The 25,796-nt window shown below is 47.9% G+C and overlaps 1 protein-coding gene and 1 pseudogene across 5 annotated transcripts in view; one reads left to right on the top strand and one right to left on the bottom strand.

The window, feature by feature from the left end:
* The first annotated feature begins 432 nt into the window (after window positions 1-432).
* Window positions 433-25,796, top strand: part of GNB1 (G protein subunit beta 1) — a 92,181-nt gene continuing 66,817 nt past the window's right edge. For 4 of the 5 annotated variants that reach the window (XM_060141709.1, XM_060141708.1, XM_060141715.1 and 1 more), the window contains exon 1: window positions 433-591. The gene's annotated coding sequence lies outside the window, so the exon portion shown is untranslated. Of the gene's footprint in view, window positions 592-21,410; window positions 21,591-25,796 lie in introns of those variants that run through there. The other variant, XM_060141710.1, reaches the window with a different exon arrangement.
* Window positions 7,473-25,796, bottom strand: part of LOC132515633 (iron-sulfur cluster assembly enzyme ISCU-like) — a 55,350-nt pseudogene continuing 37,026 nt past the window's right edge.

Raw genomic sequence — 25,796 nt, forward strand, 5'->3', positions numbered from 1 at the left:
CGGGTCCGGTGGCAGGCTCCCACTCTGCGGCCTCTACCCACGTCCACCTGGCAGGGAACCAAGCGGGTCGGCAGCAGGCAGACCCATACCACCGCAGGGCTCCGCGGGCCAGCACCTGAGGCGCGCAGCCCGGTGCGGGCGAGAGGCAGGTCAGCCTCGTAGGCTCCTGGAGCGGGTCCCCGAGGGCGCGGTGCTGCCCCTTTAAGCGGCTCGCGTACGCGCGCGGGGCTGGCGCAGGGCCGAAGCGCGCGCGCGCGCGCCGGGGACTCGGTCGAGCGGTGCGTGCGCGCGCGGCGTGCGCGGTGACGCAACCGTGGGGTTTCCCGAGGCTGCGGGCAGGGGCCGCCGCGCCCATCCCGATGGCTGGAGGCGTCTGAGGGGCGGACGGAGGCGGCGGCGGCGGCGGCGGCGGCGGGAGCGGGCGCGGGCGCGGGAGTGGAGCAGCCGCCGCGGGACCGACAGACTGAGCCTCGCCGGCGCACCTGCCCGCAGCGCCCGCGGAGCGGCCCGAGCGCGACCATCTCCTGGAGCGGCGGCCGAGGCGGCTGAGGCGGCGGGGAGCGGGCGCGGCAGGCGGGACGCGGTGTCGAGGTGAGCGCGGCGATCGCGGCACCGACCCCAGCCCAGACCCCCAGCCCCAACCCCTCCCCCCCTCCCCCGCCCCTCCCCATCGCCCCCCAGTCGCCCGCCCGCCCGGGCCGCCCCGCCCCCACCCTCCCCGCCCCCACCCGGCCTCCGGGTCGCGTCTTCCTGCCCCGCCCGGGTGGGGTCCGCGGTGCGGGGGCGGGGGCGGTGGGGACCCCGCGGCCGTCGGCCGGGACCGAGACCGAAGTCCCGGGCTCGGGCCTGGATTGGGGCTCCGGGGTTTGGAGTCCAGGTCCGGGGCTCTGGTCTGGGGTACTGGGTGCAGGCCTGCGGTCCGGGTCCTGGGGTCCGCGGTGGGGGCGGGGCCGGAGGCTCCGGGGTTTGGGGTCCGGGGCCGGCGCCCCGCGTCTGGGAGGTGGCCCGGAGGAGGGGCGCCGGGCGGGCCAGGGAACAAAGGCGGCCGCGGCCCTGCCCCGCGGCGGGCGGTGGGCGCCGTCCTTGGCCGCGGGAGGACGAGCTGCGGGAAAAGCGGCCTTTCGGCTGCTCGCGGGGAGGCTGGCGTCGCTGCGGCGGAGAAATGAGGAAGCGGCGCCGAGGGCGCGCGGGGCGGACAAAGCGCCCGGCGAGCGCGAGCCCCAGCCCCGCGGTCGCCGCCGGGCCCGAGCCGGGCCGCCCGAAGCCACGGTGCGGGTGCGCAGCCTGCGGGCGGTGGCCGGGCTCCCGCGCCCCGCGCCGAATGAATGGCCCCCGGCGGGCCCGGCAAGATGGCGCGTCCGCCGCGCGGCCTTTGTCAGCCGCCGCCCGCGCCGCGGGGCTCCGGGGGCGCCGCCCGGGGGCGGGGGCGCGGCGGGGGGCGGCGGGCGAGGGTCGGGGTCGCCCTCTGCCCCGGCCGGGTGGAGGGTGCTGGAAATTCCACTCAGGGATCGCTGAGCCATCGGACTTTGGAAAATCCTCCTGTATTTTTCCTTGCGAGTTGATGCTTGACTCAAGTGGTGTTTAAACATCTCTGAAGTCCTTTAAATTACCTCGTTGGCATACCCAAGTAGGTTTATCTACTGAATTCCTCTTTATGGAACCTTTTTAGTTAGGATTGTGAGACTCACTCACTGAAGGAGAACAGCGATGGTAGGGGTGTTTATTTTGGGAAAGGAAGTTGGTGGACATTTACAGTTAAAGAGTACGTTACTGAGTTTGTGCATAAATGATGTAAAAGTCGTAATCTGTAGTTCTGGTGTGGGGAGTATTAGAGCCCTTTTTTTTTTTTTTTTTGTATTTTCATTTTGTTACCTGTTTGGTAACACAGTGATCTCCAATAACGTTTAATGATTAAGCAGTTGCTTATGAGATTATTAAGAAAATATGTAGATATTTTTTATAGTTAGCAAATAAGTGGAAGTATTAGCTTTGTGAGAAGTTCCCTTCCCTTCAGCCCCAGATACTGGATAAGGTCTAAAAGCTATTGTTATCGATAAGGTCTCTACCTGAATTCTTTGTTTTCTAATTTGAAGCTCTAGTCTTTTGGGGGTGGAGGGGGTTCGTATTTCAAAGAAAGATTTCAGTTTGCGTTCTATTAAGATAGATAGGGCCTGTTCTGGATTCTTCCGGAAGGTACATATTGCAAAAAGAAAACGAACAGGCAGTTCCTTTTTTACTTCCTTACTAATATGGGTGTGTGGCTGGGGATAGGGCTGGTGCCACCAACATGGAAACAGGTCTTAGAACCTCCAGACGGCAGAACTGGGTGGTAGCTTTTGGCTCAGTTTAACTTTCTGACAGAGCTGTCAGAAATGGAGCGCAACTGGAAGGGTCAGAGGCCGACCTGGCAGGATCCCGTGGGGGGAAGATTCCCGGCTGCTGTAAGGCTGGATTGCAGGGCCTTTCTCCTCCCGAGACTCCCTCTGTATATGCCTCTGGTTTCACAGGCACTGTAAATGCTGCAGTGTTTTCTTAGCAGGTGAGAGTTGAGGAAAGCGACGTTAAGTTTTATGATTGTGCCTGTGGCTTGCTCCCGGTTCTCCCTGCTTGGGGAGCCAGTGTTAGGGCTGCCTCTCATCTTCTGTGGAAATGGTCAAGAGTGTGCTTATAGAGAATATTGTTCAACTATGCAGTTTTGATTCAGAGTTGACACTTTCTTAAATGAACATGCCCATCAGACAAGAATATTCCTTTTGTATGATATCTGAGTTTACGACAGAGCAGTATTTATGTCATCAGGCATGTACTAAGCAGAATGTTCTTTAATGATACCTTAATAAAGATTTCTCTTTGTTTGATGTCTTGAGTTACTTCTGTTTCAGGGGGAGTTGAAGTAAATTTCCTCAGATTTCATTTTAATCTCAGAGGAGATTTGAAAGGCTGCCAAAAGGCTGTCAAATCTTTTCCATGCTTAGTGGCTTTGATTTCAGAGCTTGGAACACCTAGGTCTTATATTGACCACATGAGAAGTGCACAGATTTTATGAGGAGTTAATTTATTTCTCAAAGTTTTGTTGCTGTTAACTTTTTATTTTGCTAAAATTTTCTGTCTGTTATCCTTTAGTTTGATTGGAGAAGTTGTATTTCTACAATTAACTTTGAGAAGGGTCTTCAGGACAGCTGTAGACTTACCTACCATCAGTTGCCTTTTTAGCCAGTACTTTAATAAATAATGTTTTATTGCAGACGTGCAGTATTGGCATCAATTACAGTCTCTTCATCGGATTGCTGTTTTCTCTTCCCAAAAGATTTGGCTCATGTTGGCTTCCAAATGGGATTAAGTTCTTACTGTCTAGAGACTTTGGCTTTGGCATTAGTGGATTGGTAATAGATATTCTCAATTTTGTTATCTGGGCTTGACCATATGGTGCCGTGTTATTTTAAAACCTTTATTTAGGATGAGTCTAATACGGCATTGAACAAAAAGTTTTAGAATTTTTTAACCCTGGTATAAATTCTGATCTCTCAGGTTTGCATTTCTAGATAAGAGTGGTCAGAGAATTTATGAAGCAGGCAGTTTAGTTGAGTGTTTGGTTTAGTGAACATAGAATGAGGGGATAAAAACAAATTTAAACTGAGATCAGAGAAATAATTTATAAAACTGAATGTGTAACATTACTGGAAGGAGGAAACAGTCCCAATTTTTATGGAGAGTGTGGCTGTGTATTGAGTAATGCAACATTACCCTGACTCTTCTGGAAAACGAAGAATCCCACTTCTTTTTAGAGCTGTGAGTTTTGTTCCACAGCTCTCGTTTAAGAAAAACAGGCAATCTGTAGACACTTGATTTGATCGGTGGATCAGAGGAATGCTAAAAGCTTTTGAAACCTTTTAGCCCTCTTGTTCTTGTTGCAGTGCCTACCATTAGGTGCCACAGTAATTGATGGAAATTCCTACTGACTTACAGTGATAGAAAAGCTTCCCATTTTATAGCACAATATTGCTTTCTTTGAGAGACTTGAGTATTCCCTTATTTGACTTACTAAGTTAAAATTCTGGGAAAAAAGCCATTTTTAAAAAGTTAATGATTAAAAGACCAAGTCAAGACTATCAAAAGTAATAATTCTGAAGAGATTATTCAGTTGCATCCATGTTGCCATTGATAAAAGGTTACGATTGAATAATTAGTTGCCCCAGGCGCTTTTTTTTTTTAAGTGAGGGGGCATTGTGGGATCTTAGTTCCCTGATCAGGGTTTGAATTTGGGCCCACGGCAGTGAAAGCAGAGTCCTAACCACTGGACTGCCAGGGCATTCCTGGTCCAGGCTTAATAATGTACTTTATCAAGGAGGGAAAGGCTATTTACTCTTTAACCTGCAGGACTAGAATACTAAGGGGATTGAATATATTCTTGTTTACTTGTGGGTAATTGTGTGTTTATACATGTCTGCACGTCTTCTGACTCAGTCCTGTGGCAATTGTAAAATATATTCCCCATGCAGATTACAAGTTCTCTTGACTACCTCCAAGTGTTGCAGTTGGTAAAGCTTTAAAAAAATTCTGGACACTATCTAATTAGACAAGAGAATGTTAAAGCTTCTACAACAGGTTTCCAAAAAAAAAATTGTCCTAGGAACTTTAAGATAATTCCTGAATTGCTGGGAGGGAAAGAAATTCACTCTTTTCTTGAAGGACTGAGACTGCCTGAGTTAGAACCCAGTTGTGTAACTGAACTTGCTGGTGTGGATGTGGGTTTGACTTCTCTGTGTCTGTTTCCGCATGTGTAAAAACAGGCACACTAGAACCTCCTTCCTAAGGTGGTTGTGAGGATTGAGTGAGTTAGCATACGTGTGAAGCACTTGGAACAGTGCCTGGCCGCAGTGCTCTGTTAGAGGATCACCGTTTCTGTTGCTTATGGCCTTGCTTTGTAACAGTTTTTGTTTTTGTTTTTTTTTGGCATGCGCGGCATGAAGGATCTTAGTTCCCTGACCAGGGATTGAAAACGCTCTCCGAGGAGTCTTAACCACTGGACCACCAGGGAAGTCCCTGTGACAGTTTTTTAAACTATGATAAAGGTAGATTATAGAGAATTTAGGAAGACTCTTAACCACTGTGCACCACCAGGGATGCCCCCATCACTTTAATTTACTACCTTACTTTCTCCCAAGTCATCTCTGACATTCTTTCTTTTCTCAAAAAGCTTTTTTTTTAAAATTAAAATATAGTTGAGGGCTTCCCTGGTGCACAGTGGTTAAGAATCTTCCTGCTAATGCAAGGAACATGGGTTTGAGCCCTGGTCTGGGAAGATCCCACATGCTGCGGAGCAACTAAACCTGTGCGCCACAACTACTGATCCTGCGCTCTAGAGCCCGTGAGCCACAACTATTGAGCCTATGAGCCACAGCCACTGAAGCCCACGCGCCTAGAGTCTATGCTCTGCAACAAGAGAAGCCACCACAATGAGAAGCCCACGCACTGCAACGAAGAGTATCCCCTGCTTGCAGCAACTAGAGGAAGCCCACATGCAGCAATGAAGACCCAACACAGCCAAAAACAAATAAAATAAATTTATAAAAAAATATAGTTGATGTACAGTATTATGTTAATCTCAGGTATACTACATAGGGCTTTGACATTTGCATACATTATGAAATGATCACCATGATAAGTCTAGTAATTCTCTGTCCCCATTCAAAATTATTATAATATTATTGACCATATTTCTTTCTTTTTTTTTTCCTCCCCTGGCCGCGCCACGAGGCTTGCGGGATCTTAGTTCCCTGACCAGGGATCGAAACTGGTCCCCCTGCAGTGGAAGCATGGAGTCTTAACTGCTGGACCGTCAGGGAATTCCCCCTATTGACCATATTTCTTATGCTGTGTGTTATATCCCTGCGACTTATTTATTTATTTATCTTATTTTTAAAATAAATTTATTTTATTTATTTATTTTTGGCTGCGTTGGGTCTTTGATGCGTGGGCTTTCTCTCTAGTTGGGGCGAGTGGGGGCTGCTCTTTGTTGCGGTGCACGGGCTTCTCATTGTGGTGGCTTCTCTTGTGGCGGAGCATGGGCCTCAGTAGTTGTGGCATGCCACTTCAGTAGTTGTGGCACACGGGTTTAGTTGCTCTGCGGCATGTGGGATCTTCCCGGACCAGGGATCAAACCGGTGACCCCTGCATTCTGCGTTGGCAGGCGGATTCTTAACCACTGGGCCACCAGGGAAGTCCCCTTATTTATTGTATAATGAGGTTTGTATCTCTTAATCCCCTTCACCTGTTTTGTCCTCCTGCCCCTTTCTGGCTACCACCAGTTCTCTTTGAGTCTCATGAGTAGCTATGAGTCTGTTTTCATTTTCTTCAAAAGGCTTTACCTTTTTTTTTTTTTTTTTGAGGTACGCGGGCCTCTCACTGTTGTGGCCTCTCCCGTTGCGGAGCACAGGCTCCGGACGCGCAGACTCAGCGGCCGTGGCTCACGGGCCCAGCCGCTCCGCGGCGTGTGGGATCTTCCCGGACCGGGATCTTCCCGGACCAGGGCATGAACCCGTGACCCCTGCATCAGCAGGTGGACTCTCAACCACTGCGCCACCAGGGAAGCCCGGCTTTACCTTTATAGGACAGTTTTGATCCTATAATTCATTTTGAAACTGGTAAAATGATTGTTTGTTTTTTAAAGCTCTCACTTCCACCTCCCTTTATGATGCTGAATTATTTTGGATTTCACAAAACATTCTTTGGCATCCCTTAATTTGCCAGCTAGTGACAATGAAATATTTTTTATATATTCTCAAAAGTATTATAACAGGAAATTTGTTTAACAAATGTTCATTCAGCATCTTCTCTGCTAGGTGCTGATTCTATAAATTATGGAATGGGTGTGGCCCAGGACCTTATGTTATAGTTTAACAGGGAGGCTGACAAACAGTTTATGTACAAAGGTGAAAAACAAGGGCGGTGGATCATGGGGCAGCTAACCTAAAGTTTAATGATGGCTTCCTAGGGAAAATGTTTTTTATTTTTTTGGAGGGGGGGGTTGTCTTACATTCCTTTATTATATATATGCAGATCTGTTTTATGTACAATACTTGGTTCTGTCAAGTAATCTTATCAAGGTATCTACTGGTAATCTTCCCCAAAATGGATTCAGGAAAATTAGATAATTGTGCACTTCATGACTACCCAAATGAGGGACTTCATTATTGATTTCAGTTTTGGGGCCACACAAAGAGTTCGAAATAGACTTGGACTGGGTTAAGGCAATAAACATGAGCTGAAAGAAAACACAGATTCAGAACAATTAATTAGACTGTGTATTTTGCTTGCGTTAGAGTCACAATGTGAATAGCATAGGTTGTGCAGATCTCATAGCTCTTTTGTTTCAGTGCAAGGGCTTCTGAACACCTCCGAGTGCGTGACTGCTGGTGGCGGGGGAGGGAGGGAAGCAGCCTGTGTGACCTGTGGGAGACTTCCCTGAGGGCTCATTTCTTCTCAGCCTCTCCTTTCTTGGGTTCTTGTTTCAGTTTGTAATCAGCCAGGGTGACCTTGATGGCATCTTTGGCTGTCATGGAGCAGTACAGTTTCACGGGGGGAAGGCAGACCTCCTTGGTGATATCGGTGTTTTTTGTTTGTTTAAAAATGATTTAAAAATTTTTTTAATATTATTTACTTTTTGGCTACGCTGGGTCTTAGTTGCAGCATGCGGGATCTAGTTCCCTGACCAGGGATCAGACCCAGGCTCCCTGCGTTGGGAGTGCGGAGTCCTAGCTGCTGGACCCCCAGGGAAGCCCCCGTGTTTTTATTTTTTTTGTAATATAAATTTATTTATTTTTAATTTATTTAATTTTGACTGTGTTGGTTCTTCGTCGCTGTGCGCGGGCTTTCTCTAGTTGTGGCGAGCAGGGGCTACTCTTTGTTGCGGTGCGCGGGCTTCTCGTTGGCGGTGGCTTCTCTCGTTGTGGAGCACGGGCTCTAGGCGCATGGGCTTCAGTAGTTGTGGCACGTGGGCTCAGTAGTTGTGGCTCACGGGCTCTAGAGCACAGGCTCAGTAGTTGTGGTGTATGGGGTTAGTTACTCCGCGGCATGTGGGATCTTCCCGGACAAGTGCTCGAACCTGTGTCCCCTGCATTGGCAGACGGATTGTCAACCGCTGCGCCACAGGGAAGCCCCGCCCCCTGTGTTTTTGATGGTTGTGGCTTCCTCCACTGTCTTCCCCTTTACTCACTTGCTGGCTGACGAGCTCGAGGCAATGGCAGAACCACAGCCAAGTGTTTTAAACCTGCCGTTGATCATCTTCCTCTTTTCATCCACTTGAATCTGTACTTTCATTACATCACGGTATGCTGGAGCCCCACCAGTCTGGTTCCAACATTTTTAGATGTTTTGTTAAGGAACCCCACTTTTGGGGGGTTTTCATAATGATCAACAACCTTCTTGTGGTAGAGCCGAGCCAGAGCTGGCGGGTGGGTGGGCAGGCGCGGGGCTGGAGCAGCAGGGCCGCCACTGTCTTGCAGGCTTGCTGGAAAATGTCTAAGTTGAGACTGAAAGGGTTCTCCAGTTGGAGGCTGCCTGGCTTGTGGAGGGGAAGGAAAGAGTGTTCCAGGCTGAGGAGATGGTTGTATATGCTTTTCATGCAACCAGTTGGCTTCCTTCACCCACTGTCTCCAGCACGTATAACAGTGTAGTGCAAGATAGGTGCTCAGTAATTATTTATCGAATGAAAGAGAACATGGATTGTCTAGGGACAGAAGTTCCAAAGGGCTGGAGAGTGGTGAGGAATGGACACTGAGAGGTCAGAGCCTTGGTAAAGAATTTGCACTTTTACGTGGAGGGCTCTAGGAAGCCCTCAAAGGGTGAGGAGATGTACCTGATCGGGAACATCACTTGGTCTTGAACTTGGAGTGTTCTCAGAGGAAGGAGGAAGACAGGTCAGATTCCAGATGGGATGCTGTAGAGAGGAAGGGGGTCTGGGCCAGGGTAGCAAAGCTGGTAACTGGTGACTCAGATGCTTAGGTGACTGCGTGGAAGGTCAGAAGGGAGTGAGCGAGTATAGGTTTCTCTCCTGGAAGTCCGGGTGCCTGTTTTGCATTTACTGAAATGAGCAGTGGTTTGATGGGAAGACAGTGAGTGAGTCTTTGCACCTTGGGTTTGAGGACCCCAGGAGGCGTTCCCACATTTTGCATTAGAACACACCGGCCTTTACACTTTCTACTCCTTCTTGCAAAGCTCTTCTCCTGGAGGTCTGTTTGGACCATCCACTCCTTTCATTCAGGTCTTCGTTCTAATATCCCCTCCTTAGAGGGTGTTCTCCGCTCTCATTAACCTCTGTCTTCCCTTGCTCTGTCTCCCTAGTCTCTATGTTGATCTACCCACTAGTTCTAAGCTCCATGAAGACAGGCACTTTGGTTCACTACAGTATTACCAGTGTCTGAAACACTCTGAAGTGTTTGTCCAAATGTAGATTTTTGTACACGTGAATGTGGAGCTCTGGAGGAGTGCTCTGGATGAGTTATTAGTATTTAGATGGTGGTTGAAGTCTTGGGTTTCACCATCACTTAGAGCGAGGGGTCTCGAGTACGGTCTGTAGACTCTGGGGCTCATTAGGTCCAGGCTGCTGTCATGATCATATTAAGATGTCATTTGACTTTCACTGTGTTGACATTCCCACTGATGGTACGAAGCAGTGCTGGGTGACACTGCTGGTTCTGTAGCAGAAATCAAAGCCGTGGTACCAAGCCAGTTATAACGGTGATTGTAGTCATAGTATTCTTCACTGCTGTGAATTTGTGGTTTTAAAAAAAAAATCCAGTTTAATCGAATGCCCTTGATGAAGCAATCAAAATTAATTTTGTTAAACTTCAACCTGAGTATCCATCTTTTTACTGGCCTGTGTGACAAAATGGGAAGTTGGCATAAAGCACTGATGCATCTTAACATGTGAGAGCGGTCTTCTGGACAAGCAACTCTGCGATCGCTTGAGTTGAAAGAACAGCTGACAGAAAATGATGGCTGTTTAAACAGGGGAATTTGGCAGATATTTTCATAAAAACGAACGAAGTGAACCAGATACTTCAAGGAAAATAACTGACAGTATTGTTGGCAGTGATAAAATTTGAGCTTTCAAATGGAAATTTGAATTTTGGAAAACTTGATTCTGCTACCATGAGCTTGACAGCTTCCCAGTACTTAAAGACTTTTTTTTGCAAGATAGGAGGTGATGCTAACGAAATGTTTCTTTTTTTAATGTTATATAATAAAACGTGTCAACATTTGGAAGATCTGCTTAACTCAGTGAGCTGATATTTTCCAAATGGCCTGTGCTTGATGCTACTAGCTCACAGATGGGTGAAAGATCCATTCAAAGCACGGGGATGGAGTGAAGCCCCTGGTGTTTGATGTAACAGTATGCAGAGTTAATTGACATAGTTTCAGATTCCACAGCAGAACTACCCTTTTTTTATATATAAATTTATTTATTTTTGGCTGTGTGTTGGGTCTTCATTGCTGTGCGCAGGTTTTCTCTAGTTGCGGCGAGCGGGGGCTGCTCGTTGCGGTGCGCAGGCTTCTCATTGCGGTGGCTTCTCTTGCTGTGGAGCACGGGCTCTAGGCACGCAGGCTTCAGTAGTTGTGGCAAGCGGGCTTAGTTGCTCTGCGGCATGTGGGATCTTCCCGGACCAGGGCCTGAACCCGTATCCTCTGCACTGGCAGGCAGGTAACCTCTGCGCCACCAGAGAAGCCCAGAACTACCCTTTAAGAAACTTACCACTTGTCAAGTTTTGATGTAGTATCAAAAAAGACTGTCTATATTTATTTGAAAAAGCTGTTACAGTACTCCCTTCCTTTCTTTTTTATAAATTTATTTACTTTATTTATTTTTTTTGCTGCGTTGTGTCTTCGTTTCTGCGCACGGGCTTTCTCTAGTTGCTGAGCGGGGGCTCCTCTTCGTTGTGGTGCGCGGGCTTCTCATTGCAGTGGCTTCTCTTTGTTGAGGAGCACGGTCTCTAGGTGCCCGGGCTCAGTAGTTGTGGCTCACGGGCTTAATTTTTCCGCAGCATGTTGGATCTTCCCGAGCCAGGGCTTGAACCCGTGTCCCCTGCACTGGTAGGTGGATTCTTAACCACTGCGCCACCAGGGAAGCCCTACTCCTCCCTTTTCCAACTACATATCTGTGAGGCTGAATTTTCCTCATCTCCTTCAACCAAAACAAGATATTGTACCAGATTGAGTGCAGAAGCAGATGTGAGAATCCAGCTCTCTCTACTTGAGGCAGGCATTAAAGAGGTGTGCTAAAATGTGTAATGTTGCTGCTCTTCTCACTAAGTTATTTTTCTAGTTATTTCTTTTTTTTTTAATTAAAAAATATATTTATTTATTTATTTATTTGGCTGTGCCGGGTTTTAGTTGTGGTACGCAGGATCTTTGTTGCAGCATGCAGGCTCTTAGTTGTGGCGCTCTTAGTTGTGGAATGCGGGATCAAGTTCTCTGACCAGGGATCGAACCCAGGCCTTCTGCATTGGGAGCGCAGAGTCTTAGGCACTGGACCACCAGGGAAGTCCCTCTAGTTTTTTTTTGTAAAAAATATTATTTATGGTAATATGTAATAGGCTTATTAAACTTTTTTTTTAAGTCTCTGCTTTAGTTTCTAGTGTAGTAAATATCCGTTGATATAACCCACATAAACAAAAGCCCCTGGGATCCTCAGTAATTAAGAGTGTAAGGGAAGCCTGAGACCAAGCCTCTGAGCAGCAGTGATTTGGAGAGCAATGTGGTGGTTAAACTGGCCGGTGCACGTCAAGGGCCTTAGCCGCAGGTGCCTGCAGGGACCAGAGAGGTCCCTGGAGACAGGTACCCTGTCCTGATGTGTCGTTATAGGTGTAGAACTGTGCCTTTTCCTGGGGAGAAGAACCACCCAGAGATTCTCTAAAGGTTGAAGACCCTTTGGTGTAGCTTGGGTGTTGAGGCATGGCAGAGGAAAAGCAGCTTATAGGAGTGGTCAGAAGTTGGAAGAACATCAGAGCAGTGTCAGTGCTTAAGAGAGTCTCTGAGAGGGAAGGGAATGGTCAAAGAGGCAGATTTGATTGGGATTCAGCGGTCAGGACTCCCCAGGGCCGATGAGTGGCAGTGGGTTGTGGGGAGGCTCTGAAGGAAAGGGGTGGAGAGGCATGTGGGGTTGAGGGAGGGCTCTGTTCCCGCCTTCATTTTTTTTTTTTTTTTTTTTTGTGGCAGTCCTGCATGGCATGTGGTTTCTTAGTTCCCCCAACCAGTTCGAACCTGTGCCCCCTGCAGTGGAAGCGCAGAATCCTAACCGCTGGACCTCTAGGGAAGTCCCTGTTCTGCCTTTATTTTATTTTATTTATTTATTTTTAAAATAAATTTTATTTATTTATTTACTTTTGGTTGCGTTTGTGCGCCGGCTTTCTCTAGTTGCGGCAGGCGGGGGCTGCTCTTCGTTTTGGTGCCGCGGGCTTCTCATTGCGGTGGCTTCTCTTGTTGCGGAGCATGGGCTCTAGGCACACAGGCTTCAGTAGTTGTGGCACACAGGCTCAGTAGTTGTGGTTCGCGGGCTCTAGAGCGCAGGCTCAGTAGTTGTGGCGCACGGGCTTAGTTGCTCCACAGCATGTGGGGTCTTCCTGGACCAGGGCTTGAACCCACGTCCCCTGCATTGGCAGGCAGATTCTTAACTACTGCGTCACCAGGGTAGTCCCCTGCCTTGATTTTAGATGGAGTAGCTTGAGCACTGTCACGTGAGGAGCACCTGTAAACAAGGGGAGGGAGAGTGTCAGTGAAATGCACATTCAAGGCTGAGCAGTACCAGCCGGCAGCTGGTGATGGGGCAGTGATGAGAGACGCCCACCCCCCTCTGGTGAGAGGGACGTCATCTGTCCGATGGCGGGTGGAAAAGGTTGTGCTGAAAGAGAAATCAGGGCAGGGCCATAGAGATGGCTGATTTCATTTTAAAAGGGTGGTGGAAACATCTGAACTTGCAAGCAAGGGGAGGTGAGGGGATGAGGCAGGCAGATACCTGGGCAAAGGGAGAAGCCCCGAGACAGGACCGGGCGAGGAACTGAAATAAGAGGGCTTGGGAAATTGAGGATGGCACAGAAGGACCGTGGCCCTTCCGTCCTCCACCTGCAGTTCTCTCGGCAGTAGATGAACTTGCATTTTGCAGATGACCCCAGTGCTGTTAGCTCGGCCTTGTTAGGTTCCTACTGTGCTAGCTAGGCACCATGCTAAGAACTTGACGGTGTTACTGTTTGATCATCTAATCAGCTCTGAGCCAGGTCCTGTGAATAGCCCCATTTCATAGGTGGCTTAAACCTATGGGGAGATTAGGTAATTGGCCAGAGTCACAGCCAGGAATCTGTGGAACCCATGTTTGAACGTCAGTTGTTTGCCTCCAGAGCCCGTGCTCTTAATTATTACACCATGGACCATCTAATTTGAGCTCCTCTCCCCTACTCTTTCATCTCAGAGGACTTCTGTGTTTGCATCTGCCTCCTCCATATATTGTTAAAGGGAGGATTCTTCCACTTGAGAACATATTCACCAGCAGTTTTATCTTTAGTTTCTTCATCAGGGGCTCCTTCTATTCTATCTTCAAACGTGACTAATAAGTCTTATATAACTTAATCTCCCAGTTAATCTTGGTATATTTTTCAGCCACTATTCATATTTTTCTCTGTTTAAAATTAAACTCCCTGGACAGGAGATCTGTCTTCACTGCCTCAGTTCCTCCATATGTCCTGTCCTCAGTCTTTTTTTTTTTTTTTTTTAATATTTACTTATTTATTTTTGGCTGCATTGGTCTTAGTTGTGGCGTGTGGGCTCTTCGTTTTGGTGCGGGCTTAGTTGTCCCGCGGCTTGTGGGATCTCAGTTCCCCGACCAGGGATCAAACCTGCGTCCCCTGCATTGGAAGGTGGATTCTTAACTGCTGGACCACAGGGAAGTCCCCCTGTCCTCATTCTTTGAGGGCCTTGTCCCTGCTCCCCCTAAGTTATCACTGTTATTGTTTTCATAAAGATGTCCTTTTCACTAAGTCCATTTTACTGTCCCCAGTTTTTATCTTTAACTGTTGTACTTTAATAATAAAAGTGTTTAATTGTTTATTGTACAAAATTAGGATTATAAAAATGAAGGGGAGAGGACTTCTCTGGTGGTCCAGTGGTTAAGAATCTGTCTTCCAGTGCAGGGGACGTGGTTTCGATCCCTGGTTGGAGAGCGAAGATCCCACATGCTGCGGGGCAGCTAAGCCTACGAGCTACAACTACTGAGTCTGCGTGCCCTAGAGCCCGTGTGCTGCAACTAATGAGCCCACACTCTGCAACTACTGAAGCCCATGTGCTCTAGGGCCCGCGTGCTGCAACTGCTAAGCCTGTGACCCACACTTGCTGAGCCCATGTGCCACAACTACTGAAGCCCGCGTGCCTAGAACCCGTGGTCCACAACAAAAGAAGCCACCACTTGCCGCAACTAAAGAAAGCCCGCGTGCAGCAATGAAGACCCAATGCAGCCAAAAAAACAAAACAAAAACAGGGCTTCCCTGGTGGCGCAGTGGTTGAGAGTCCGCCTGCTGATGCAGGGGACGCGGGTTCGTGCCCCGGTCCAGGAGGATCCCACATGCCGCGGAGCGGCTGGGCCCGTGAGCCATGGCCGATGAGCCTGCGCGTCCGGAGCCTGTGCTCGGTGGCGGGGGAGGCCACAGCAGTGAGAGGCCCACGTACCGCAAAAAAACAAACAAAAAAACAAACAAACCAAAAACAAACACAAAAATGACGGGGAAAATCTATAGTTTACCTATCTGGAAATAACTTATAATATTATGTTGTTGTATTTTCATTTAGTTTTGTCGTTCATGCACATGTATTCAGAGATTCCCCCACCCCCCAGATGGGAGATCACACTGTATGTGTAGATTTTTAAGTTCTACTTTTTCTACTTTGTTACACATGTTTACATCTTTGAAAACATGACCAGTAACTACATAACAGTTGATGGTGTTCCTTGCTCCGTGGCTTCTCTGTGCCCATGTGCTGGACATCCTGGCTCTGCAGTCTGAGCTTTGAGGCTGTGAGCAAGTTGTGTAACTCCTCTCTCAGTTTTCCCGTCTCCTGGGCTGGTGGTGAGGATGAAACGAGGTGGTGCAAATGGAACACTTACCCCCGTGCTTAGCGTGGCGCAAGCACTGACGTATTTGCTTCCGTTACCACCCCTGCCTGTGACCTTTGCCTCCTTTGCCTTCCTCCTTTCCTCACACGCTTCTCCAAGTCGACCCCTGCTCTTTATTTCTGTCTTTGTGGTTGCTGTCTCACTTAAGGTTCTCAGGGGTTCTTCTGTGTGGCTCTGAAATGCTACTCTTAGTTTCCTGGGGCTGCAGTAACAAATTACCACAAAAGGAGTGGCTAAAACAGCAGAAATTTATTCTCTCATAATTCTGGAGGGTGGAAGTCTGAAATCAAGGTTTTGACAGGGCAGCTCCGTCTGATGCCTCTTTCTGGCTTCGGGTAGTTGCTGGCAATCCGGTTTCTGCCTGTTTTATGTGGCCTTCTCTCTGTGTCTGTCTCTGCTCTTATAGGAACACCAGTCATTGGATGAGGGCCTATTCCATTGTGACCTCATTTTGAGTTAAAACTAATTATACCTGCAAAGACCTTTTTTCCAAATAAAGTCACATTTACAGGTTCCAGGTGGACAAGAATATTCAAGGGACACTTTTCAACCCACTGCCGTTACCTAGAGCTTCCTCCTGGGCCCTGTTTTCGTTGCGTTCCCAGCTCCGTGTCTCCCATGTCTTTACCGTCCTTTCGTGGCCGAGCTTGTAAAAAGAAGTCTCAGTTGCAGGTTGAAGAAAACAATAGAGAGAACTTAGGTGGAAAAGGAAAATGTCTTATTGGGATTCTGGATGTCTCAGAACCAAAGTTCAGGAATAGAGCTGGGCTTTTTGGGTCAGCGTGGGGTCAGAGGATGGAGAAACCATTCAGGGGTCTCTGCCCATCTCATTTCCATTCTCCTTCTCTGTAAGTGCCTCGATGTTTCTGCTTGCAAAGTAAAAAAGCTCCCTGAGGGCTTCCCTGGTGGCGCAGTGGTTGAGAGTCTGCCTGCCGATGCAGGGGACACGGGTTCGTGCCCCGGTCCGGGAAGATCCCACATGCCGTGGAGCGGCTGGGCCCGTGAACCATGGCCGCTGAGCCTGCGCGTCCGGAGCCTGTGCTCCGCAACGGGAGAGGCCACAATAGTGAGAGGCCCGCGTACCGCAAAAAAAAAAAAAAAAAAGCTCCCTGAAATGGTCATTTTTCTCTGTTTTCATCACATTTTGCCTCTTGGCATTGAACTCACTTAACCACCACCTCTTTGAAACACACTCTTCTCTTAGTTCCTGGTTCTCCTTCTGCCGCTTTGTCCTTCTTGGTTTCCTTCCAAGGTTCCTCTTTTGCCTGCCCTGCCTGCCTTCAGTTGTCTGGTGTTTCTCCATCTTGAGTCCAGGATTCTCTCTGTTCTTGGGCTCTCCTTAGGTGATCGTGGCTGTTCCCATCTGTTCTTATCTGTTTTAAATAATGTTTACTGATAGTTGTGAAGACTCTCAAATTTATATCTCTATTGCAGCCTTTCTGATCTCCAGACTCGTCTGTCTTCGTGTCCACCTGACATCTCCTTACTTTTGCTGTTTCCACTGCTGAGTCCTTGATCCTTTAGGTCTCAGCTTGAGTGTCACCTCAAAGAGGCTTTTTCTGGCCACCATTGTTGCTCTTGATCACGTTGATTGACCACAGTTACTGCTTCATGGTGTTCCCCTCAAATTGTGTTTACAGAGTTGTGAGGCTCTGTCTCTCACTCTCCCAACTAGCACAGGCTGGAAGTGAAGGCTGTGCCGGTTGGGCTCTTCATGTGGGCAGGGTTAGTTCTTTTTGTTTTGTTTTTTTTTTTTTTGCGGTACGCGGGCCTCTCACTGTTGTGGCCTCTCCCGTTGCGGAGCACGGGCTCCGGACGTGCAGGCTCAGCGGCCATGGCTCACGGGCCCAGCCGCTCCGCGGCATGTGGGATCTTCCCGGACCGGGGCACGAACCCGTGTCCCCTGCATCGGCAGGTGGACTCTCAACCACTGCACCACCAGGGAAGCCCGGCAGGGTTAGTTCTTGAACCTGACTGAGTCAGACCCCCTGAAAGTGCCCGTCGGTCCATCTGTAAGCCTGAGACTCAGGTGGTTTAGAGGAATGTTCCAAGCGAACATGATACACAGTTAGGTTTGGGGACAGTGGCCTGTGAAACCACTTAACTAGGGCTTAACGTCTAGGTAGTTTTCCGGAGAATGGATAGGAGGGTTATTGGAAAGGCTTGAGATTGCTTAACCACTGTTGGGGTGTGGGTTTGGGGATGGCTGCTGTAGACCCAGAGAGATGAGAAGGGAAGAGGGCAGGGAGCTTTTCCTGGGAATCGATGCACTCAGAGCAGGGAGAATCTCAGTGCCTAACACTGATTGGCAAGGCATTTAAAATGTGCTTTTTGAATCAGTAACAGACCATCATGTCCTCTTTACATTTTCTTAAAATATGGGAACTGACCGCACACATTTCCCATAATTTAAAACTTGACATATTCAGGAAAATGCTAAGCTGCTGAGTAGTGTGCTACACTTTAGCTATGAAAGAAGAGCTTTAAAACAGCAGCTCTTCTAGTTTAAACATTTGTTCACAGATTTAGATAATGCTAGCTTAAAAAAAGAAAAGCTTCTGAAATGGTTGGGCTCTGTCTTCCTGGGTCTGTGGAGCCCACTCAGCAGCTAGGGTTTGAGTGTCTCGGGGGCCAGGACAGGCCCAGTGCTGGAAGGACCCTCTAGGCAATTTTTGTTTTTTGCAGCTGTCTTTTTTCTTTTGTGGAAACAGAAGAATGACATCCTTGAGGGTAATTTTTGCAGGAATAGGTTATAATAGCAATAGAGGCTATTGCTAATGTCCATTCCACTAACTGACCTTTGGGTACCAGTGAGGAGGGAAAGGACATATGTGAAGGAGGAGACAGCACAAAGAACGCCCCCCAAAACAGTGGCTCCTTCCTTCCCTCGTGGAAGTGCCAAGCCCCTGGGAGGCGCAGGCAGCATTCTCCCCTTGCCTTTGGTCTCCATTGTTGCTTGTCTGCGGACACCTGTGGTTAGTCGTCATAATGTGTGGTGTGCTACAGGGATGCCGCTTAACAGCCAAGGGTGAGCCAGCCCAAGACCTCACCGGTCCGAGGCTGAGAACTCTGACTTAAACTAACATGCACCCTGCGGTTAAGAAAACGTGCTCGTGGCCTTGCATCAGTTACCTGTTGGTGCATAACAAACTGCCCCCCAAACTTAACGAGTTCAAGCAATAACTGTGTGTTCACCACTGGCAGTTAGGGCTCTGTGTGGTGGGGGGCTCTGCCCACTCATGCGTCTGCAGTCCGTTGGCACTTCTGGGAAGGCCTTACCTGCATGGACTTTTCGCCAGGCTGCACCTCTGTTCTCCATGTGACCTCTCCAGCAGGCCGGCTCAGGCCTCTCAGGGTAGCCGAGTGGTAAGAGGGCGGGAGCAGAAGTTGCTAGGCTTCTTGAGGCCATACGTAGAAGTCACACAGTGTCACCTTTGTTACATTCTGTTGGTCGGAGCAAGTTATGAGGCCTAGTCCAGACTGGAAGTGTAGAGAAATAGTGAACCTCGTTCTTACAGGAGGAGCTGCAAAGAATCTGTGGCCATTTCTTAAATCTCTCAGGACCTCTCTATAGCATGACATTTAGAATTGCCTGCTTTAGGGTGTCCAGTTAATACTAAGATTGCTGTGGAATGGATTCCAGAAGTGAACTGCTTAAAGGCATCAGTTTATTTAACAGACATTTGCCATATACTTACTTTCAGCAAGACACTGTGATTGGTGATGTGCAAGTACTGGGAAATAGCTTCTAATCTTTTCTTCTGGGGAGGACTGTGAACTTGTGAATAAGCAAGTTTCAGACCTGTGGTGAGTGCTGCAAGATCCAGAGTGGAGAGAGGGCACTTGGTTTTAGGTTATTTGGGAAAGGCCGTTCTGAGCAGTTGGCACCTGAAGGAGGAGAAGCCAGGTAGGAGAAGAGCCTGGTTACTTCAAGTGCAGACAACAGCAATTGCAAAGGCCCTGAGGTGGGGAGAGGCCAGCGTGGCTGAAGCTTTGTGCCCCGGGAGCAAGGCGGTAGAAGTCCGGGTTAGAGAGGAAGCTGGCACTGGCCACCTGGCCCAGTTTGCCAAGGCAGTGTCAGCTTCACCCGGTGAGCCGGGATTCTGTGTGGGGAGTGCCCTCTTTGACTATTAGACGTGCCTTGGTGGACAGTGCATTTTATGGTCACTCTGATGTGGAAGAAAGTTTGATTCTTTCCCTCGGTGCGGTGGACACCACTGCACAATTCTAAGCAGGAAGTGACCAGATGTGAATTTTAAAAGGTTGTTCAGTTGCCGAAGGAAGAATGGATTGTTGGGGTGAAAATAGAAACAAAGATCATTTAAAGGATACTGTTGATGAGAAATGATGTAGCTTGGCTAAGGATGGGGGCTGAGGAAATGGGAGTAAGTGGACAGACTCATATCTGCTCTGGAGGTCGAGCTAGCCACGGCGCTGATGATCTAGGACGATTCTTTTTTTTATTTTGGCCGTGCCTGGCAGCATGTGGAATCTTAGTTCCCCGGCCAGGGATCGAACCTGTGCCCCATGCAATGGCAGCACAGAGCCCTTAACCACTGGACCACCAGGGAATCCCCCTAGAACAGTTCTTAAGCGCTTGCTCTGCACACTTAGGGGCCGATGATGGTCGGGCACTGAGATGAGGCCAGATGGGTGGCTCAGGTTTGTTGACTGTCCAGTGGGGACGAGAGAGCCATCCTTGGAACATTTGAAGTTCAGAATGGACATAGGAAACCAAGTGCAAGTGTTGGCTCGTAAGGATGTTGGCCTGGAGTTCAGTCTGGAAGTCATAGGTAAGATTTCAGTTCTTGTGAATGATGCTCTCACCTGCGCCTGGGAGGTAGGAAGAGGAGGCGACAGGATGCCCAGCCAGTGAAGGAAGGAGAGGGCAGCTCTTCCTCAGTAAAGAGGGTGGGGATCCCGCATAGAGTGCTGTTGAGGGGTCAGGTGAAAGGGGTCCCTCAGATTTAGGGGCTGTAGGTGCTAGGTGGTGGGCAGTGAAAGACAGATTGCGGGGAGTTAAAACATGGGAGTTGAGGAAGGGGAGACCACCTGTGTAGATGTGGCTTCAGGAAGTTTTGCTGTGGGAGGAGGGGGGAAGGAAAGGGCTCTGTAGTTGGTGGGTGATGAGGGGAACCGTGGAGTGGTCTGTTTTTAAATAGGGAGCTCCTAAACCCGGGTGTGTATTTGGGTGCATCCAGAACTCGACCGTGTGAATGCATCCCCTGGGATCTTATTAGCTGCAGATCCTAATTCAGTCTGCGGCCAAGTGAGTGAGCTTTCCTGACTAGCTCCCAGGTGCCGCTGGCATTGCTGGTCCCTGGACCACACACGGAGAAGCAAGCACAATTGATGTTGTTAGAAACTAGCTGGTAGAGGGAGTTGATGCAGTAACAGAAGGCTGAACGCCTTAAGAAAAGCTGGGGCGGGGGGTGGTTCTTATCTGTCTCATCACTGGTGCCAGCTGTTTGTATTGGCCTTTCATTTCAGCTGGTCTCATGGCTTCAAAGTTTGTCCTAATGGGTATGCTACTCCCTCCGGCCGCGCAACTTAGCTGTGACATGGGATGTGTGATAGACCTATTTTCATTACCTTTTTTTTAAACATCTTTGTTGGCGTATAATTGCTTTACAATGGTGTGTTAGTTTCTGCTTTATAACAAAGTGAATCAGCTATACATATACATCTATCCCCATATCTCCTCCCTCTGGTTAACTCTTGGGAGGTTAAACAGCAGTTTGTTTGTTTTTTCCCTGTACGCGGGCCTAGGCTCCAGACGCGCAGGCTCAGCGGCCATAGCTCACGGGCCTAGCCGCCCCGCGGCATGTGGGATCTTCCCAGACCGGGGCGCGAACCCACGTCCCCTGCATTGGCAGACAGATTCCCAACCTCTGCGCCACCAGGGAAGCCGCTAGACAGCAGTTTTAATTAGCATAGAATTTAATTTGTTTTATGTCGGAAGAATGGGTTGAACTAATTAGCTTTCAGCACACAATACCTTCCTGTCATTTCAGCAGCTCTCCTGTACGTAACAGGCTGCATAAAGTGCCTGCCAAATGAGCTCAGAATCTTAAGGTTTGGAAGAGCCAAAATGAGATGCAGAAAGATGCTTTGATTGGGAGGGGGAGGGATTACATTTCAAACAAAACAGAAGATTGCGGTTCGCGGGCCTCTCCCTGCTGTGGCCTCTCCCGTTGCGGAGCACAGGCTCCCGACGCGCAGGCCCAGCGGCCATGGCCCATGGGCCCAGCCACTCCGCGGCACACGGGATCCTCCCAGACCGGGGCACGAACCTGCATCCCCTGCATCGGCAGGCGGACTCTCAACCACTGCACCACCAGGGAAGCCCCAAAAGATTGTTTTTTCATCTAAGACATGTAACGAAGCAGCATTACAAGTGGGTGCAGGCTAACATAGGTGTTCCCTGATAAATGTAAGTAACTCTGTAGCTTTTTACATACTGGCCTGTTACACACTTTGGGGTGTTCTTGGAGAGAGAGTTTGAGGGTAACTGGGTCATCTGGCAGGAGAGGCAGAGAGGAGGAGCCAGGCACTTGCTGAATAATGGTGATTGGACAGGCAGGTTCCTCTCACTGCCACCCCCTTGTCTTTCCTACGTATTGTTCCTGTGACTGAGCTGGCTGAGATTCCTGGGCAAGGAAACAGGGACCTAAGAAGGCTCCAGCTCCAGGTGTACCTGTGCTGCTGCCCCTGCCCTCCTGTGCCCTCGTCCTACCTCAGGGACACCAGGGGAGAGAGACCCGGGCCACGGTCCATGCCTGCGGTTAAGCCCTTTGTCCTGAATGCTTGGCTGAAATAAACTTCACGGTTGCTTTAGATTGAGCGTCTGTTTTTAGTGTTATTGCGGAGGTCAGTAATCTGAGCCATGCTAAGATAATGAATGGTCAGAAAAGTCAAAGAGCAGAGGTTCATGACAAGAGCCATGGGTCTTACAGAAGCTTTTTTTTTTTTGGTAAATAACTTACTCCTTTATGGAAACTAACTTTAGAAATAATTTTTTTGAGTTCTTAGGCAAATTGACCAAGGTCATTTTTTTTTTTATGATTGTTAGGCCTAAAGCTCTTCTCTTTTTTCATAAAGAGAAAAACATGTTTAAGTCAGCTGTAAGACCTAACAGGTACATTACTGAAGAGATAAAAGAGAATTTGAATAGACCTGAACACAGAATTTGAATGCAGTTCTTCTGTATGTACATGCTGGGATATTTTTAAATTGTCACCTAATTTGGACAAATAAATATTTGAGAAGAGTCAGTTCTATAAAAGAAAGATGAGGGGAAAGTGTTCTATTAGATATAAACAGGAAAGTTCTATAAAGCATAGGTAGGTAGAACAGAGTAGTCTAGATAATGATCTATAAATTTATGGGAATTCTTGATTAGTGTAGCATTTTATTATTATTTTTAAAAATTTATTTATTTATTTTTGGCTGTGTTGGGTCTTCATTGCTGCGCACGGGCTTTCTCTAGTTGCGGCGAGCGGGGGCTACTCTTTGTTGAGGTGCGCGGGCTTCTCATTGTGGTGGCTTCTCTTGCTGCAGAGCACGGGCTCTAGGTGCGTGAGCTTAAGTAGTTGCAGCATGCGGGCTCAGTAGCTCTGACACATGGGCTTAGTTGCTCTGCGGCATGTGGGAGCTTCCCGGACCAGGGCCCGAACCTGTGTCCCCTGCACTGGTAGGTGGATTCTCAACCACTGCACCATCAGGGAAGCCCCTAGTGTAGCATTTTAAATCAGTTGGGAGTGGATGGTTTGTAATGTAACAGATGTTGGATCAACTGGCAGTCTGTTGGAAAAAATAAAGTGGAAAACTCTACAACACATAGAGATTCTGGCTGGATTAAAGACTTAAATGTAAAAATTAAAACATGGAAATATTAGAAAAATATTGTGAGAAGTATTTTTTAACCTTTGAGGTGGGGTGTTTGGGGAAAGGGTTTCTTAGCATGACACTAAGGTCATAAGCCATAAAAAGATTATCTGCGTGAATACTCAGAACATACTTATAGCAAAAGATATCTGATAGAGGAATTTTGTTTTTTTGACCTCGCCAACATGACATTTAGGATCTTAGCTCCCTGACCAGGGATGGAACCTGCACCCCCTGCAGTGGAATCGGGGAGTCTTAACCACTGGACCACCAGGGAAGTCCTGATGATAGGGAACTTTGAACTGTAGTTGAAAGACAAGCAAGTTGGAGAAAATATTAGATATGCATATATATATATGTATATATAAAAGATAAGAGGTTAATATGTTGAGTATAAAAGGACATTTCCAAACTAAATTATTGAGCAAGTTTATTTTTAGAAATTTATTCACGGGGGGGGGAAGTAAGAGAATCCTTGTTACAACATTCATTATAAAAACAAAATAGTAAAAAACAGTTTCTGTTAGAAACCTTCTCCTAGGGGCTTTCCTGGTGGTGCAGTGGTTGAGAGTCCGCCTGCCGATGCAGGGGACACGGGTCCGTGCCCCGGTCTGGGAAGATCCCACATGCCGCGGAGTGGCTGGGCCCGTGAGCCATGGCCTCTGGGCCTGCGCTTCCGGAGTCTGTGCTCCGCAACAGGAGAGGCCCGCATACTGCAAAAAAAAGAAAAAAGAAACCTTCACCTAGAATTTTTGGTAAGAAAGCAAAAAATTGTCAATAGTTACTAGAATTTAAGTTCCATGAGGGCAGAGATCTTTTTTTTTAATCCACATAGGTAGTTTTTATTTAAATATAAATGGCATTATACTTTATGTACTTTTTTGTATCTTAACGTATTTTGAATATATTTCCAGAGGGCAGAGATCTTTATCTTTTTTATTCCCTAATATCTCCTCAAACAGTGCCTGGAATGTAGTACATCTCAAAAAATATTTGTGGAATGAACCAGTGGATGAATCTAAATGCCCATCAGTGGGAATTGATTAAATTAAGGTACATGCAGAATACTGCGAAGCTGTTAAAAAAATTTAAGGTAGCCCTACTTCATCGTCCTGAGGAGATGACCACAGTGCAGCAAATAAAGTCTGGAAGAAATATACACCCCTGGGCATCCCTGTGAAACATGTTATTTCTTGGGGGTAGCTGGGGACAAGGAACGTGCTGTACAGTAAGATAATGTTTTATCTGTATTTTTTGTGGAAGAATACCAAGATCATTATAATTAGGAAAAAGATATTTTCACTTTGGAAGAAATGTTAAAGCAAATTATTTATATGTGAAAGTTTTAGAAGCGCTCTCAAACTTAGCGTGACTGAAATGAGAATATTATAGAAATTTCATAGTTTCAGTTTGTTTGCCTTTATTTTTTTCATTGAGGTATAATTGACTAAGTTTGCCTTTGAGGTAAAAGAGTTTTATTGGTGCTATAGTCTGCTCTTCTGTAGCTTTTTTGGGGGCGGGGTGGCACGCCGCGCGGCCTGCGGGATCTTAGTTCCCCACCAGGGATTGAGTCCCGAGCCACAGCAGTGAGAGTGTGAAGTCCTAACCACTGGGCCGCCAGGAAAGCCCCTCGTAGCATCTTATACTCCTGTTTTGTTCTGCATCCTTCCACTGGTTTCTGTGTAAGATTGGATGCTGTGGATCCTGTTACTGTTGACATAACAACTACAATCTATCGGTTTTTAGTAACAGTACTTTTCAGTAATGTTAGATAGTAACTCTTCAGGAAACCTGCATGGGCCAGTCTGGCAGAATCCAAGACCAAGTGAAATGTAGTTGGTCAGGTTCCTTGTAGCTGTATAGACTTTAAGTCACGTGAAAGAAGAGAGAGACACACGACAGGCACCTGTAACGAGCCTCCAGGACTCAGTGGGGACTGTCAGCTGAAATGGAGCCTCCTGGCTAATAGTGTAAATTGTAAGAGGTAGAATTCAACTTTAGGTGCATTTGTGGGGGGGAAATCTTTTGTATAATGGGTTTTTCACAGTTAATTGGCAAGATTACATAGTTTGATTTAAAGACTCAAAAGCTCATTTCCTGGAGTGCAGTAGTGCCAGGTATCTCGGAAGTGTACGTGCACTCTTCAGACCAGCAGAAGCTGCTGCAGAGCAGTTAGGAGCATACTTGGTAGGCAAGAGAGGACGACTCGTAATGATATTGGGGATCAGGTGTTGGTCTGAGACTGAGATTTACGGGCTGTTTTCCCAGATAGTAGTTGCCAGGCACCGTCCTATGAGCCAGAGGTTGGCAAACTATGGCCTGCCATCTCTTTGTGTGTGTCCCACGAGCTAAGAATGGTTTTCACATTTTTAAATGGTTGAAAAATCAAAAGGAGACTATTTGTGGCATGGAAAAGTGATACGAAATTCAAGTTGTGTCCGTAGACATTTTTATTGGAGGGCCCACGTCTGTTCTTCTGTCTGTCATCTGTGGCTGATTTTGTGATGGCAAAATCCACACTGGAATCGAGAGCGTGTGCTCTCTGGGCCTCTGCAGAAAACCATTGCCACCCCTGCTCCGAGCTCTTAGCCAGCGTGGCGTCCTCCGCCCCCTCACCAGCAGAGCAGCAGGCCTGAGGGTTCAGCAGTTTACCTGAGGTCACAGAGCTGGACCCAAACACACCTTTCTGATTCCAGATCCTTTGGTTTTAACTGCTGTGCAGCACGGCCTCCACAGAAACAATGTTCTGTGT

This window comes from Lagenorhynchus albirostris, chromosome 2, assembly GCF_949774975.1.
Source record: "Lagenorhynchus albirostris chromosome 2, mLagAlb1.1, whole genome shotgun sequence".
In the NCBI taxonomy this organism is placed as follows: Eukaryota; Metazoa; Chordata; class Mammalia; order Artiodactyla; family Delphinidae; genus Lagenorhynchus; species Lagenorhynchus albirostris.